This window comes from Leptonychotes weddellii, chromosome 8 (genome assembly GCF_054177405.1).
Source record: "Leptonychotes weddellii isolate Sample4059 chromosome 8, ASM5417740v2, whole genome shotgun sequence".
In the NCBI taxonomy this organism is placed as follows: Eukaryota; Metazoa; Chordata; class Mammalia; order Carnivora; family Phocidae; genus Leptonychotes; species Leptonychotes weddellii.
The window spans coordinates 54,649,426-54,666,068 of record NC_138376.1 but is presented as its reverse complement, the minus strand read 5'-3'; the positions used below and the strand labels follow the sequence as shown (position 1 = coordinate 54,666,068).

General features: G+C 38.2%; 1 pseudogene; it reads left to right on the top strand.

Annotated features, from left to right (window-relative positions):
• Positions 1-16,289, top strand: part of LOC102732339 (protein SET-like) — a 90,278-nt pseudogene extending 73,989 nt beyond the window's left edge.
• The last annotated feature ends 354 nt before the right edge of the window (positions 16,290-16,643 follow it).

Here is a 16,643-nt window from a genome sequence, read left to right as displayed (position 1 = left end):
GTAGCATTGACATCTTCACAATATTTGTTCTTCCAATCCATGAGCATGGAACCTTTTTCTGTTTCTTTGTGTCTTCCTCAATTTCTTTCATGAATATTCTATAGTTTTCTGAGTACAGATTCTTTGCCTCTTTGGTTAGATTTATTCCTAGGTATCTTATGGTTTTGGGTGCAATTGTAAATACGATCGACTCCTTAATTTCTCTTTCTTCTGTCTTATTGTTGGTGTATAGAAATGCAACTGATTTCTGTGCATTGATTTTATATCCTGCCACTTCACTGAATTCCTGTATGAGTTCTAGCAGTTTTGGGGTGGAGTCTTTTGGGTTTTCCACATAAAGTATCATATCATCTGCAAAGAGTGAGAGTTTAACTTCTTTGCTGATTCAGATGCCTTTTCTTTCTTTTTGTTGTCTGATTGCTGTGGCTAGGACTTCTAGTACTATGTTGAAGAGCAGTGGTGATGGTGGACATCCCTGCCATGTTCCTGACTTTAGAGGAAAAGCTCTCAGTTTTTCCCATTGAGAATGCTATTCACTGTGGGTTTTTCATAGATGGCTTTTATGATATTGAGGTATGTACCTTCTATCTCTATACTCTGAAGAGTTTTGATCAAGAAAGGATGCTGTACTTTGTCAAATGCTTTTTCTGCCTCTATTGAGAGGATCATATGGTTCTTGTTCTTTCTTTTATTAATGTATTGTATCACACTGATTGATTTGTGGATGTTGAACCAACCTTGCAGCCCAGGGATAAATCCCACTTGGTCATGGTGAATAATCCTTCTTATGTACTGTTGGATCCTATTGGCTAGTATTTTGGTGAGAATTTTTGCATCCATGTTCATCAGGGATATGGGTCTGTAATTGTCCTTTTTGATGGGGTCTTTGTCTGATTTTGGGATCAAGGTAATGCTGGCTTCATAAAATGAGTTTGGAAGTTTTCCTTCCATTTCTATTTTTTGGAACAGTTTCAGAAGAATAGGTATTAATTCTTCTTGAAATGTTTGGTAGAATTCTCCTGGGAAGCCATCTGGTCCTGGGCTCTTGTTTGTTGGGAGATTTTTGATAACTGCTTCAATTTCCTTAGTGGTTATTCAACATACATTTTAAAATCAGCTTGTCAATTTGTATTAAAATATCCTGCTGGGATTTGATTAGAATTGCATTGAATCTATAGGACAGTTTAGAGAGAATTGACATCTTTACATTGTTGAGTCATCCAAAGCATGAACCCAGAACATCTCTCCATTCATTTGGGTCTTCTTTAATTTATCAGTGTTTTATAATTTTCAGCATATAAATCTTGTGCTTATTTTGCTAGGTTTACAGCTAAGTATTTTGTGTTTCTTGGTGCTATTATATATGATACCTTTTAAAAAAATTTTATTTTATTATGTTATGTGAATCACTATACATTACATCATTAGTTTTTGATGTAGTGTTCCATGATTCATTGTTTGCATATAATACCCAGTGCTCCATTCAATATGTGCCCTCTTTAATACCCAATATATGATACCTTTTTAAAAGTTTAATTTCCAATGGTTCTTTCCTGGTATGTGGAAAACAGATGAATTTTTGTATATTGGCCTTATATCCTGTAAACTTCCTAAATTCATTTATTACTTTCAGTAGTTCTTGGAGACTCTTTGGGATTTTCTGTGTAGATAATTGCTACAGTAGAAATGATTGTGTTCCTTCCACCCCCTGCCCCAAATTCATATGTTGGAATCCTCACCCCAAAGGTGATGGTATCAGAAGGTGGGGCTTTTGTGAGGTGCTAGAGTCATGAGGGTGGAACCCTCCTGAACAGGATTACTACTCTTATAAAAGAGGCTCCAGAGAGATTTCTAGCCCTTTCCACCCTGTGAGGATACAATTAGGAATCTCTGACCCAGAAGAGGGCCCTATGCTGGCCCCTTGATCTTGGGATTCCAGCCTCTAGAGCTATGAAAAAAAATTCTTTTATTTATAAGCCACCCAGTCTGTGGTATTTTGTTATTGTGGCCCCAAATGGACTAAGACAATAATCATGTAGCCTTTGAATAGAGATGGTCTTATTTCTTCCTTTTATTGGACTTTCATTTCTTTTTCTTGCCTTATTTACATTGGCTAGTTCCTCTAGTGTGATGTTGAATATAAGTGGTGAGAATAGATATCCTTGCCTTGTTCTTGACTTTAGGGAGGAAGCAGTAGTCTTTCACCATTAAGTATGATGTTGCAGTAGATATTTTTGTAGATGATCTTTATCATGTTAAGAAAGTTTCCTTCTGTTCTTAGTTTGCTAAGAGTTGTTTTTTTTTTTTTAAATCAGAAAAATATGTTGGATTTTGTCAAATGCTTTTTCTGCGACACTTTAGTTGACCATATGTTTCTACTTCTTTGTCTATTGATATAGTGAATTATTTTGGCTAATTTGATTTTTAAAAATGTTGAACCAGGGGCGCCTGGGTGGCTCAGCCATTAAAGCGTCTGCCTTCGGCTCAGGTCATGATCCCAGGGTCCTGGGATCGAGCCCTGCATCGGGCTCCCTGCTCAGCGGGAAGCCTGCTTCTCCCTCTCCCACTCCCCCTGCTTGTGTTCCTTCTCTTGCTGTGTTTCTCTCTGTCAAATAAATAAAGTCTTTAAAAAAAAATGTTGAACCAGTCTTACAATCCATAGATATAACTCACTTGGTCATGAAATTTGTTTTTAAAGTATTGCTGGATTTGATTTGCTAGTATTTTGTTGAGAATCTTTATGTCTATGTTCACGAGAGATAGCCATCTGTAATTTTCTTTTCTTATAGTTTTTTTTTGGTTTTGTTATCAGGGTAATGTTAGCCTCATAAAATGAGTTGACAAATGCTCCCTCTTTTGTAATCTGGAAGAGCTTTTAAAAGAATTGTATACCTTCCTTAAATGTTTGATAGCATTTGTCATTGAAAGTTTTTGGAAATTTTTATGTATGAATTCAAATTCTTTAGTAGATATAGGACTAATAAACTCCTATAGGATATAGGAATTCTTCTGAAGTGAACTTCAGGAATTTGTGTCTTTCAAGAAATTTGTCCATTTTATATAAGTTAAATTTATGGGCATAGAGTTTTTTGTAATATTCCTTATTATCCCTTAAATATTTGTGGGGTCTGTAGTGAAGTGTCTTCTTTTACTCATGATATTTGTTCTTTGTCTTTTTGGTTTTTAACCTGGTCATGCTGGTGAGAGCTTTGTAAATTTTATTTATCTGTTCAAGAAACCCATTTTGGTTTCATTTATTTTCTCTACAGTTTTTTTCTGTTTTTAATTTCATTGATATCCACTCTTATTCTTTATCATTTCTTTTCTTATTCTTGCTATAGGTTAAATTTGTTCTTTTGAAACTTTTTTTAAGGTGGAAGCTTAGATATCGGTTTGAGACCTTTTATCTTTTTTAGCTGCACTGTTATAGCAGCATCTCACAAATTTTATATGTTGTATTTTCATTTTTATTCAGTACAGTGTATTCTTTAGTTTTTCTTGTAACCCTCTTTTTGACTCATGGGTTAATTGGAAATTTTTTGTTTGAATTTCATGTATTTGAGGATCTTCCATATATATTTGCTACTGGTTTCTAGTTTAACTTCATTATAGGAGTTAATGTAGAGAAACCAGGTTTAGGTTTAATAGTTGCTTTGGTTACCTTCAGCATGTCACAGTCTTCAGATTTCTCTAATGATGTGCTTAGGGTGAAGATCTGGGTGACTGAAGGTTTATCTCAATGTTTGCTTTCAACTCTTAGTTTTTAGCTGTTCTTTGTACCATAGATGGGCTTTTCTCCTTATTCCTGACCGTTTCACAGTGGTAGACTGCCATGGCTTGCTACTAGACTGGTAGGGAGCAGGGCAGGAGGGTCCTTTATTGCTCTGGCCCAGCCTCAGCCAGGCCACTTGCACCTAGGACTCTGGAGGTGGAGTTGTCTCACTATACCTCTTTCCCATGGCAAGCAGCCAATTTTCTGCCTCTATTTTTGGCAAGTGTTGTGCAGGAGGTTTCCTTGCTCTAGTCCAGTCGCAGGAGACCTCTAATTGTACTGGCATAGGATCCTGGGTTCAGGACTGTTTCCTGCCCTCCCCCAGGGATAGAGGTATTTTCTTCTATGCTTCGGGAAACAATGCATCTGTTCTGTGGCAGGTGCTAGCAATAACTACCCCTCCCCAGAGCTTAAGCCTTTTAAGAGAAAGGTCCAAGCAGAGGAGCACGGCTTCATGCCTTCCAACAGTGGTGGCTGATTCTCTCTTCCATGACTATCCCACAGAGGGAGTATTCTCCAGTCTCTTGCCCTGCCTCCAGTATTTCTTGTGAGTACCAACTGAATGACTCAAAAAAAAAAAAAAGGCTACAAGTGTACAAGTGTGTGGGCACTTCCTTATGTTTGTGGCTCCTTTTGCTATTATGGTAGCTTATGCTAATGATGGCTGATTTCTTTTTTTAGGTATAATTTTTGTAGGCTTTATTGAGATATAATTGACATATATAGCATTGTGAAAGTTTAAGGTGTGCAAAGGGTTGATCTGATACACTTATATATTGTAATAGGGTTAGCACTGTAGTGTTAGCTAACACCTCCCACATGTCACATAATTACCATTTCTTTTTTGTGGTGAGAACATTTAAGATCTATTCTCTTAGCACTTTCAAGTACACAGCACAGTATTGTTAGCTATAATCACACTGCTGTGCATTAGATCCCCAGAATTTATTCATTTTCTAATTGGAAGCTGGCTGATTTCTTTCTACCCACTTGAATGGAAGCCTCATCTTCCTATGTTCTGCCACAGGTGAGACTTTCCTTGCTCCCACCTCTCCCTGGCAAAGTCTTTCCCTCCTGGGATTTTAGGTTGTGTGGTTGTCCTGAAATGTCAGCTCTGTGATGGGTTCAAAAAAGTGATTTTGTAGTTTACATGGCTTTCTCTCAATGTTAGGTAATGAGTGACACTCTTCAGGTTTTTACACCTAATGTAGTAGAGGAACAAAAAATTATGTTCTGTGCTTAATCAAAATAAATTGTTACTCTTTCAAAGTGATACGATAAATTCCTATTTATTAGAGATCCAAGTTAACACTCTGAGCATAAATGTTAATAACACCACAATGTTTTCTAGAGTACTATATAATGATAATCAGTGTTCATAATGATGACACTGAAGCATTTTTAAGACCCCAAATTGCCATTAGAATCATCAGAAAATACTAAATGTAGTTTTAGGATTATATTCATTTGAGGAATATTCCTTGAGCAATAGGAATCCAGGTATGATAACTATGATTATATTCTATTAATTTTGCAACTAACTGAATTTGAACATACAAGATTTAATTTGTTTGAAGATAGTTTGAGGTAATAAATATTTTAAATGTTCAGGCAACTGGACATGCCGCATGTACGATTTTATGCAGTATGTGCACAGTCTCTTATATGCAGTCAAGGCACTTGAACTGCACATTACATGTTAATTATACCAGAAGCTACCCAGTGGATAGGAGATTCTCTAATACAAATGAAAGAAAAGTTTTCCTCTTAATTTTTTTTCTATCTTTTAGAAGCTTCTAATGGATACCAAGTTTAACAGGCTATGTTAGTCAGAAACTGAGATATATTAATATTATGCAATTACCAAGTTTATTTTACTCTTATTGATACTTATAATTCTATCTTTGCTGAAATTAAAAGAAACCTGGGTTACATTCTGTGAAATAGAGACAATATCTAATTTTACAGTCTCTACAGTATCTAGAAAATTGCAGAATGAAACTTAATGCATTGTTGGAACTTATCGAATGTAAATAACTGTACTTTATTTGGCAAATGGTGATAGTTCAGCATACATGTTGGATTAAGATTAGTACAGTACATTATGTGCTTTAAAAATTCCCATAGCTATCAAATACTATAGAGGAATATTTTTGACATTTATTATCCTGAAAGACCATATTCAACATCTGTTTTTTTTAATATATGTAGAATACACTTTAAATGATTACATCAGTTGCCTTTTTAAAAAATATGAAATGATTAATCTTTTTCTTATTGCAAAATGAGTTTTAGAATGAATTACAAGTCTGATTCAGGGGAAAAAAATCTTGGCCATCATGATTCAATTTTGAGTTCCACGAATGGAATATGCTTGCAATATTATTAGTTTCACATCAATATTATAAGGCTAGGGAGAAATTCATCCACTTAGAAAAATCAGAGGAAAAAACAACAAGGGCACACGTGGCTTGAGTTTTCCCCTTTTATCTGTCACAATGAGGCTTTTGCTACTGGGACTATGAAGTTGACAGAGAACATTAGATATTCATTTGGATATTCAGCAAGGGGAAGAAGCCAGTGGGGAGGATTTGACTTAGGATACAAATAAACTTAAATGATTTCTGGTTGTCCAGTACTGATAGGGTTCATATGATATGTACCACAAAGCAGTTAATCAGTAATACTTTTGTACCACTGCTCCTGGGGAAATGTTCTTGTGGTTATACAGAAACTTTGGTAGTGGTAGGCAGTGAGCAGAATATAGTTTTAGTTTACACTACTCTCAGTAACTGATTGCTCACACCCAAAACAAGTGGACTTTATAATTCTTTCCATCCCTGAAACTCAATAGAAGACATATTCTGGCAAAGATCACTAATTGTGCTCATGGTCACAGATGAAGAGGTGAAGAGTATGAGGGGAGAGAGAGGCAAGCGGAGATATGCAAAAAGAGTCTATGGTAGTTAACACAGAAAAGCAGTGTCTAGTGTGATATAGACTACACTCGAGGAAGCAATTACTTGATAAGGACTTGGGATTTAAAGTGAAGGTCAAGAATTTGCAGAGGCGGGTGGGGCGATGAGTTAGCCTGGTGATGGGTATTAAAGAGGGCACGTTCTGCATGGAGCACTGGGTGTTATATGCAAACAATGAATCATGGAACACTACATCAAAAACTAATGATATAAGGGGGGTGGGAGGATGGGTTAGCCTGTTGGTGGGTATTGAGGAGGGCACATTCTGCATGGAGCACTGGGTGTTATGCACAAACAATGAATCATGGAACACTTCATCTAAAACTAATGATGTAATGTATGGAGATTAACATAAGAATAAAAAAAACACTAATGATATAATGTATGGTGATTAACATAACATAATAATAAAAAAAAGATAAAAAAAAGAATTTGCAGAGGCACACTAAAGACTTTGTGCAAATAGTAATCAATCAAGGCAGCAAAGAAAATACCTGATTAATGCAGGCCACATGGAATGAGAATCAAGCAAAACCTGGAGGAGTAGCTAAACTAAGAGCCTGAAAGAGTGATCCAGTCGGATCAGAACAGAAATCACACCCTTCCCACACTGGCAACAGGAGAGTTTGGAAGTGGATATCTAAAATCTATCATGTACCCTTTGTAGCTGTTGCTTATGATCAGGAATAAACTACTTTGTAATATAATATATACAGTCCACATTCTGTAAAGTGGGTTCAGTTGTACTTAAGCCCCCCCCCCTCTTTTTTGGCCATTTTCATAAAGTCTTGGATTCTGTGAATCTATTTGATGATTGTAGTAAAAAGTACATATTCAGATTGTGTAAAACACAGGTTAAGTGGCATCCATTCAAAAATATTGTTTTTTTTTTTTTAAAGATTTTATTTATTTATTTGAGAGAGAGAGAATGAGAGAGAGCAAGCACATGAGAGGGGGGAGGGTCAGAGGGAGAAGCAGACTCCCCGCCGAGCAGGGAGCCCGATGCGGGACTCGATCCAGGGACTCCAGGATCATGACCTGAGCCGAAGGCAGTCGCTTAACCAACTGAGCCACCCAGGAGCCCAAGAATATTGTTTTAAAACACTCATTTCTATTTGAGGGTTCTCTGCTTTACCCTGATACACAGCTGCTCCTTCCAAGTCTCTTGCGATGATCAAATGAGATAATCACCATCATTTATTTCAAAGCCATACTGTTTAAGGTACCTGCCTCAATTACAGAAGAAACAGAACTGCTCAAGTTCACACAGCTACTAAGAGGCTGAACTTGATATATCCCAGGTCTCTAGACTTCCTAGTTCACTGCATTTACTATAACATTCTATAAGTACAACAATAATTTTCAAAATCTCTTGAGAAGAACTTGTTAAAAATTTAAAGCAAGTTACTACTCAGTAGTACTTGTTAAAACTTATTAAGAAAAATGTTTATACCTCCAAAAGAAGTTTTGTATGAATGAAGGCATTATTATACCTTGTTCTTTGAAAGATAGTCTAGCTTCTCCAAACTGTATTCGTCAGAGGTAGTTTCAGCTGTTTATGTCCGGATTACAAAGTAACATTGTCTTGAACTCAAGAAAATCAAGTCCAGTGGCAGCAGACTGACTATGGCTGATGTCACAGCTCCACCATGTTCTGAATTCAGAAACCCAAGCTCATTGCAGCATTTTGGGTGTGCTGTCCCCATGGTGGCTCTCATCCTTATGGTCCAAGATGCTGCTAGAGCTTTAGCCGTCAATATACCACAGTGACTGATAGGTATTTATAAAACCATCCATTCTCGCTCGAGGTAATAGGTATATTTTCATAATTCTACTTCCATTCTAATTTACTTCTTCCTAGAAATGGGAGCTCAGACTCAAAAACTTCTTATTCTCTCTCTTTGTTGGCTACCCAGGGTCTGTCCTTTATCTTGGCAGAGGGGATAGTCAGTAACAGTAAACAGTCTCATAAGTCAGGTGGCAAATGCTCTTCCTCACTTCCTCATGTTTCTCACTGTAGAAAGCCAGGTGGTTAAGTGGAGAAGTGGTGGTAATCCCTCTCTTAGCCAGACGCATGTACTAATGTGCTATCGAAAGTGGGGAGGAGTTCTTTACCTCAGGTTCATGTCTGCAGGCAGGCCCATGGCCTATTTTTATATGGTCCTTGAGCTGTGAATGGCAGTTACATTTTTAAAGAGTTAAATCCTACTGTCACCGTCACCACCACCACCTCCACTAGGGGACAAGAACAACATGTGACTTTGCAAAGCCTGAAGTGTTTACTACCCATCCCCTTACAGGACAGTTTCCTGACCCTTGTCTTAGATTATTTTACTCGTGCCTTTGCCAAGTTATAAGCAGAGTCTCCTTCTTGAACTCTTGGAGTTCCTACATGAGACAAACAGACATGTTCTCACAGTTTTGGAAGCTGGAAGTCCAAGATCAAGGTGCCATCAGGGTCGGTGTCTGGTGTGGCCCGTCTTCCTGGTTTGTAAATGGCCACCTTCTTGCTGTGTTCTCACATGGTCTTTCTTCTGTGAGTGCATAGAAAAGAGAGATCTCTGGTATCTCTTCCTCTTCCTATAAAGACATCAGTCCTATTAGATTGTGGTTCCACTCTCACGAACTCATTTAACTTTAATTATGTCCTTCAAGGCCCTGCATCCAAATACAGTCACAGTGGAGGTTAAGGCTTCAACATGTGAATTTTGGGAAACATAATTCTGTCTATCACAGATGTATAGGAGTCTTTGAACTCTATTTGCAACTTCTCTGTAAGTTTGAAATTATATACAGATGAAAGTTACAAGAAATAAGTGTCCTGTCCCCCTCACCCCAAGCATTCAGGTACACTCTAAAAAGTCCCCTGTATTACTGTGGCCTCAGGAGACACAAAGCTAAAGGAAAGAGGAAGGGAAAGAACAACTCATGTGACCTCACCAGCTCTAGCCAAGTTTGAATTCTCCTTTTTCTTATTATAAATTGAAGAAGAGAAGCTTTTATTTGATTATAGAGGCCAAATGGTTCACACATTTTAAAACCTAGAGAAGAAAATAGGGATAATAGAGATGCAATGTAATTCCTCAACCATCTTGAAATAATCTGAATGCAAGCAAATAACCCGTGTACTCTAAGTGAATCTGTTGCCTGGTATGCAAGGTTAGCTATTTAGGAGGTCAATAAAGCCATTTGCCTGAGAATTTTGGGTACCACTTGATCTCTGAACACATTTTGGATTGTGAGAGTTGTTCCTTGGAAACATTTTGATCCTTTTGAGGCTTGTTTGTAAAGCTTTTTTAGGCTGAACCAGTGCAACCTTTGGTCTAGGGCTAATTCCCTCCCCTAGTGTCCCTTCTGAGGTGATACCCAGTACTGCATAAGTTACCATGTTCTTACTCTGGCTGGTGGTAGCACGAACTACTTCAGACCTTGTGTGAGCTCTGGGGATTGTTCCCTCCTGCTCCCTTTGAATGATGTTTTCCCAATCTTTGGGTAGTTTCCTCACCCACATGCACTGACCTGCCCTCACCAAAGGCTTCAAAGTTCTCTGTGTGGCGCTCTCCTCCCCAGTACTCTGCTGCTGGGCTCAAGTGACTGGGCCTCCCAGGTACCTCTCTCTGTCTTCTTAACTTTGGGAGCTGTTGGGCTCTGCCTGGGTTCTCTCTTCCTGCACGGTGGCCTGGAAACTCTCCATTCAGCAAGTTGGGGTAATCATGGGATGCCACTTTACCTTTCTTTTGGGGATTACTGTCCTTTGTAGCCCAATGTCCAAAGTCTGGAAACCAATTTTGTACATCTTATTCAGGTTTTTAATTGTTTCAGGTGGGAGGCTAAATTCAACCCGTGTTACCACATCTTGGTCAGAAGCAGAAGTTTTGTGTCTTCTTCACAGTTTTCCCACTTAGTTCTTCTCCTCTTCCCTGATTCCCATGTGGTCTGTGGCTTCTCCAGGGTTGAGTTGAAGGAGGAGGGGGAGAAAAGGGCTGAAAAGTCTTCCTGGACTGTGCAATTGTAATCTGATGGGGCACTCTGTTCTGTCAGGTGTCTAAATGCTGACTCCCTTGAGAGGCTTTAGCTGCTGGGGTTTCTTGCTAGCAGTGCCCTCACAGGGTGTGCATGCCTCCTTTTTCTGGCTGCTTATAATCATCGCTTAGCTTCTGGCTTCTGGTGCTCCACCCCTTAAAGACTCCTCTTTGGGATTACCTTATCCTTCCATCTGGTTCTTTGGGTAATGTCCCTTTCAAGGAGAACACATATGCTCTAGTCAGTTTCTCACTAGACTTTTCAGGAGTCTGTCACATGCTAGTTCCATGACTCCTAAATTCCTGAGGTTACAGGTCAGGTTTTCTGGGTGATTCTCTGGTCCCCCTCCTCACTTGGCTTATGGAAAGGAGGAACTAAGAAGAAGAAAAGGACCAAAACACAGTGACAACTCTTAAGAAAGTTAGTACTACCAAACTCTCTATCAACATTTAAGACTCTCCTTATATATCCTTGATGTGGGTGTCCAATTAAGGATCTACATTTGGGGTGGGGCAGACTTGGGGACTATATTTAACTGCCAATTCTCCATAGATGGTATGGCTCATTTTTCTAGAAATTATGGGCCTTTAACATCCTTTCTTTTCAGTTTGGGTCTTCCACAGAAGTTGAGAAGAGGAAAAGTTCAATTTTAACACCTTATCTTATGTATGATGTCTTTAATTAACTGAGCAATAAAATAAAACTAAGTTTCTATTTTTAAATTTCTATTGACTTCTCATGTTTTCTTAAATATGTTGGTATGTCCTGGGAAGAAAAACTATAGATACTATGAATTTGGTTCAGTCCTTTTCTCAAAACAGGTGGTTCCCAAAGCTTCAGAAAACAAAGTATGCTTCTCCCCAGAGCTATTGCTTCTTCTGACATATTCACACACAAACACTCATCCATGTACACAGTTCTTATATAGTCTTGAAACTGAAGTCTTCATGAAAAACAAAGGAAATTGAGTTTATCTGGGAACTCATCAGCTTTTCTCTTATTGGTGTTAGTAACAACTGGCCCGGCACTGTCAAATTTTTTCCTTCTTATAAAGTTCTTTCAAACCTCAGTCTCCATTTTGAACTTGCTCCTTGTCCTATACTCACTGTGCCCTATTCATAGCATTCTGAATACAGCCTACTTTCACACCTCTTTGCTTTTGTATATGCTGTTCCCATTGGGAAGTCCCTTTCCTTCATTCTTTGTTTGGCTTGTTTTCTGAGATGCGGCTCAGGTGTCTGGGAAGCTGTCCTTGACCACTGCCTGCACTGGGTCAGGTGTCTATCTGCTCCTAGGGTATCTTGTATCCTACTTTTACATGATACTTAATAAGCTGCCTTGTTGCAATCATCTGTCTCTCCTACCAGACCATGAGCTACTTGAGCACAGGAATTTGTCTTCCCCAGTTTGTGTTCCCAGTGCCTGGCAGGTAATTGAAGCAGTCATGAAAAATAACATTTGTTGAGTACTTGCTTTATCTCAGGCAAATTCCAAGCATTCTATCTACTAATCCCATAGAGTAAGTACTATTATCCTATTTTATAGATGGTGATACCAGGCATGGAGAAGTGAGGTAATTTGTTTTAGTAAGTGGTGGAGCCTGGTTTAACTTGGATAATCTGACCTTAAAGACTACACTTAGTACTTTACTGCCTCAGTATGGAAAATACTTAACCAATGTGGGTACTTAATAAGTTCTTATTGAATGAATGAACAGCTCTTTCACTTTGCAGTGCACGTTTGCACCATAGTGTGAAGAGTCTATTAAGAACTCTAACTGTGTAAGGGAAACTTTTAGACAAAGGGTGATTGTCTGGAAGCCTCAAAATTGTTTCCTGTGTTCTATAACCTATTTGATGTAACCCCCTCCATCAAGTTCTTGGGCTGGGTGCTTTTCAGGTCTGGCTTCTTTTGTTCCCCTAAATTAGACCCCTTTCTGTCTGATCTCTCAACCAACCAAGTGTGGCCACTGCAGGCCTGAAAAATCAACACTTTCTTGGTATCAGCAATACCTCCTCAAGGTGTACTCATCTGTTCTATCAAAATCAGAACCCTTACTAATGGAAACTGTTTTGAACTTCATTAACTGTAGCCAGCCCTGGCCAATCTCAAAGAAAAATATTATCATTATTAACACATTTATAATATCCTTTTGCCATGTCAAAAATCAAATTCCCTTTAATAAATTGGAACTTTTTCTCTGATGACACACATGGAAATTGGAAATTGGTTAAGGGTTATTAACATACTTTTGAGATGCTTTTTAAATCATAGAGCAAACATGATTACGCTGGTGTGGGAGGCAAAATAATGGCATCTCCCAGAAACGTTCACATCCTAATCCCTAAAACCTGCAAATATATCACCTAATTTGGCAAAGAGACTTTACAGATGTGATTACAATTAAGGAATTAGAGAGCAGGAGATGATTTGAATTATCTGGGTGAGCCCGGTCAGATCACAGGGGTCCCTTTCTGGCTATGGGTAGAAAATGTAAAAGGCAAGGAAATGGATTCTCCATTACAGCCTCCAGAAAGGAATGTAGCCTTGGAGACACCTCGATTGTAGCCCTCATTGGACTATAAGATTTTTTGTTTGTAAGTTTTTAAGTTTGTGGTAATTTGTTACAACAGCCATAGAAAATTAATATAGTCAATGTTTTTCCAGCTGTGACCCTCTGAACCAGCAGTAGCACAATCAAATTACTTTTAAGAGCAAGGAAAATGATCAGGGATAATAAGGAGTATTACATAATGAAAAAAGGGTCAATTTCATAGAAAGACTTAACAATCTTTACGTCTTAATAATCTTTAGTGTGTATATACCTAACAACAGAGTGTCAAACTATGTGAGGCAAAAACTGATAGAACTGCAAGGAGAGATAGATGAATCCACTATTCATAATCATAGTTGGAGACTTCAACACTCTCTACAGAAATGGACAGATCCAGTAGGCAGAAAATCAGTAAGGACACAGTTAAACTCAACAACACCATCTATCAACCAGAGATAACTGACATCTATAGACTGTTTCATCCAATAGATTACACACTACACATGGATCCTTCTACCAAGACCATATTCTGGGCCATAAAACACACCTTAATATATTTAAAAGAATAGCGATCATCTAATGTGTGTTCTCAGACGATGATGGGATTAGACTAGAAATCAATAACAAAGATAACTGGACAGTCTCCAAATAGTTGGAGATTAAACAATGCACTTCTAAATAATATCAAAGAAAAAATGTGCCAAAAGAAAAAATCTCAAAAGAAATTAAAAAATCTTTTGAACTAAATAAAAATGAAAATACAATTTATTAAAATTTGTGGAATGCAGTAAAAGCAGTACTTAGAGGGAAATGTATAGCATTGAATGATCAAGTTGTTAAAAGTGGAGATTCTGGGGTGTTGCCACAGGTCCACTGAGTTGGATCTCTGAGTGTAGGGTAGAGCTTGGGAAAATGCAATTAAAAAAATAGCCCCAGGTGATTTTACTGTACCCTAAAATTTGAGTGTTCCTGGATTAAATATTTTTTTCCCCAATTGTCAATCACAAAAATGAAGACAAATCCATTAGTATTAAACTGTTTTGAGGAGCCTAATTCATTTGGGTATATACAGAAACACTTCCACTTTGTTTTTCTAATAACAGCCCCCTCCCACCCTCTGCTATACACATTTCCCACCAGCTAGAAACTCTTAAAATATCTTAAGCTAGATTCTGTAACTTATCAGCCTCTTTTAGACATCATTATAATGGTCTCATTCTAGCGTCTACTATTTGCATCTTTTTATTTAAAAACCTTGGATGGAGTAATCAGAGCTTCTTCCAGACGTGCCTCTCTCCTGGTTTTGTGGAATTTCCTCACAACATAGCCCCCAAATGCCAGTCTTCACTCCTGCCACCTCAAATGAAGAAACCCAGACTGCCTCCTGCCCCCAAGCTGAAGGAGATGTCGACCTCTCAGCACTTGCTTAGGGGAGAAGAAGAACACCAAGAAGCAATTAAACATATTGATGAAGTACAAAATGAAATAGACAGACTTAATGAACAAGCCAGTGAGGAGATTTTAAAAGTAGAACAGAAATATAACAAACTCCACCAACCATTTTTTTCAGAAGAGGTCAAATTGATTGCCCAAATCCCCAATTTTTGGGTAACAACATTTGTCAACCATCCACAAGTGTCTACACTGCTTGGGGAGGAGGATGAAGAGGTGCTGCATTATTTGACAAGAGTTGAAGTGACAGAATTTGAAGATATTAAATCAGGTTGCAGAATTAGATTTTTATTTTGATGAAAACCCTTACTTCGAAAATAAAGTTCTCTCCAGAGAATTTCATCTGAGTGAGAGTGGTGATCCATCTTCAAAGTCCACCAAAATCAAATGGAAATCTGGAAAAGATTTGACAAAACGTTCAAGTCAAACACAGAGTAAATTCAGCAAGAAGAGACGGCATGCGGAACCAGAGAGCTTCTTCACCCGGTTTACTGACCATTCTGATGCAGGTGCAGATGAGTTAGGAGAAGTCATCAAAGATGATATTTGGCCAAATCCATTACAGTACTACTTGGTTCCTGATATGGATGATGAAGAAGGGGAAGGAGAAGAAGTTGATGATGATGATGAAGAAGAAGGAGGATTGAAAGATATTGATGAAGGAGTTGAGGATGAAGGAGGACGAAAGAGAAGATGACTAATGGAACACTGATGGAGTCCAACCTTCCTTTTTAAATTTTCTTCAGTCCCTGGGAGCATGGTGCAGTCTCTTTTTTTTCCCCCTTCCTCTTGTGCTCATTTGCCCTGTTTTTTTGAAGTCTCTTTTCTCTCTCTCTGTACCATGGTTCTCAACTTATTTTGGGGGGAAATACTTTGAGCAGAATACAATGGGAAAAGAATCTCTGCCCTTTGCTGTTCCAAATTCATTTTTATCCCTTCCTGTCTCAACAAAAACTTTATGGAATCAATACCACCATGCTCTGTGGGAAACAAGAAAAACCTACTCTCTTAGCTTTGCTGGAAGCTGGAGGGTGCTAGGCCCCTGTGTAGTAGTGCATAGAATTCTAGCTTTTTTCCTCCTTTCTCTGTATATTGGGCTCAGAGATTACACTGTGTCTCTACATGAATATGAACAATTAGCATTTACCAACATGTACCTGTCTACTTTCTGTTGTTTAAAAAAAAGAAAAAAAAACTTAAAAAATGGAGTTATAGAAAGTCAGGAAAGGGTGGGTTTGAGATGTTTGGGTGGGCTAACTGGGCAATTTGACAACATGGCTTCTCCTTTGGCATGTTTAATCGTGATGTTTAATGGACATCCTTGCAGTTTAAGATGACACTTTTAAAATAAAACTCTCTCCTAATGATGACTTGAACCCTGCCACTCGATGGGAGAATCAGCAGAACCTATAGGATATTGTTTGGAATTGACATTCTTTATTGTAGTTTTGTTCCTGTTTATTTTTAAATTTTCTTTTTGTTTCACTGGAAAGGAAAGGTGATGCTCAGTTTTTAAAATATTTTTATTATTTTTAAATTTAATTTTAATATGTTAATCACCATACATTACATCATTAGTTTTTTTTTTTTTTAAAGATTTTATTTATTTATTTGAGAGAGAGAGAATGAGAGACAGAGCATGAGAGGGAGGAGGGTCAGAGGGAGAAGCAGACTCCCTGCCGAGCAGGGAGCCCGATGCGGGACTCGATCCCAGGACTCCAGGATCATGACCTGAGCCGAAGGCAGTCGCTTAACCAACTGAGCCACCCAGGTGCCCTACATCATTAGTTTTTGATGTACTGTTCCATGATTCATTGTTTGTGTATAACACCCAATGCTCCATTCAGTACATGCCCTCTTTAAT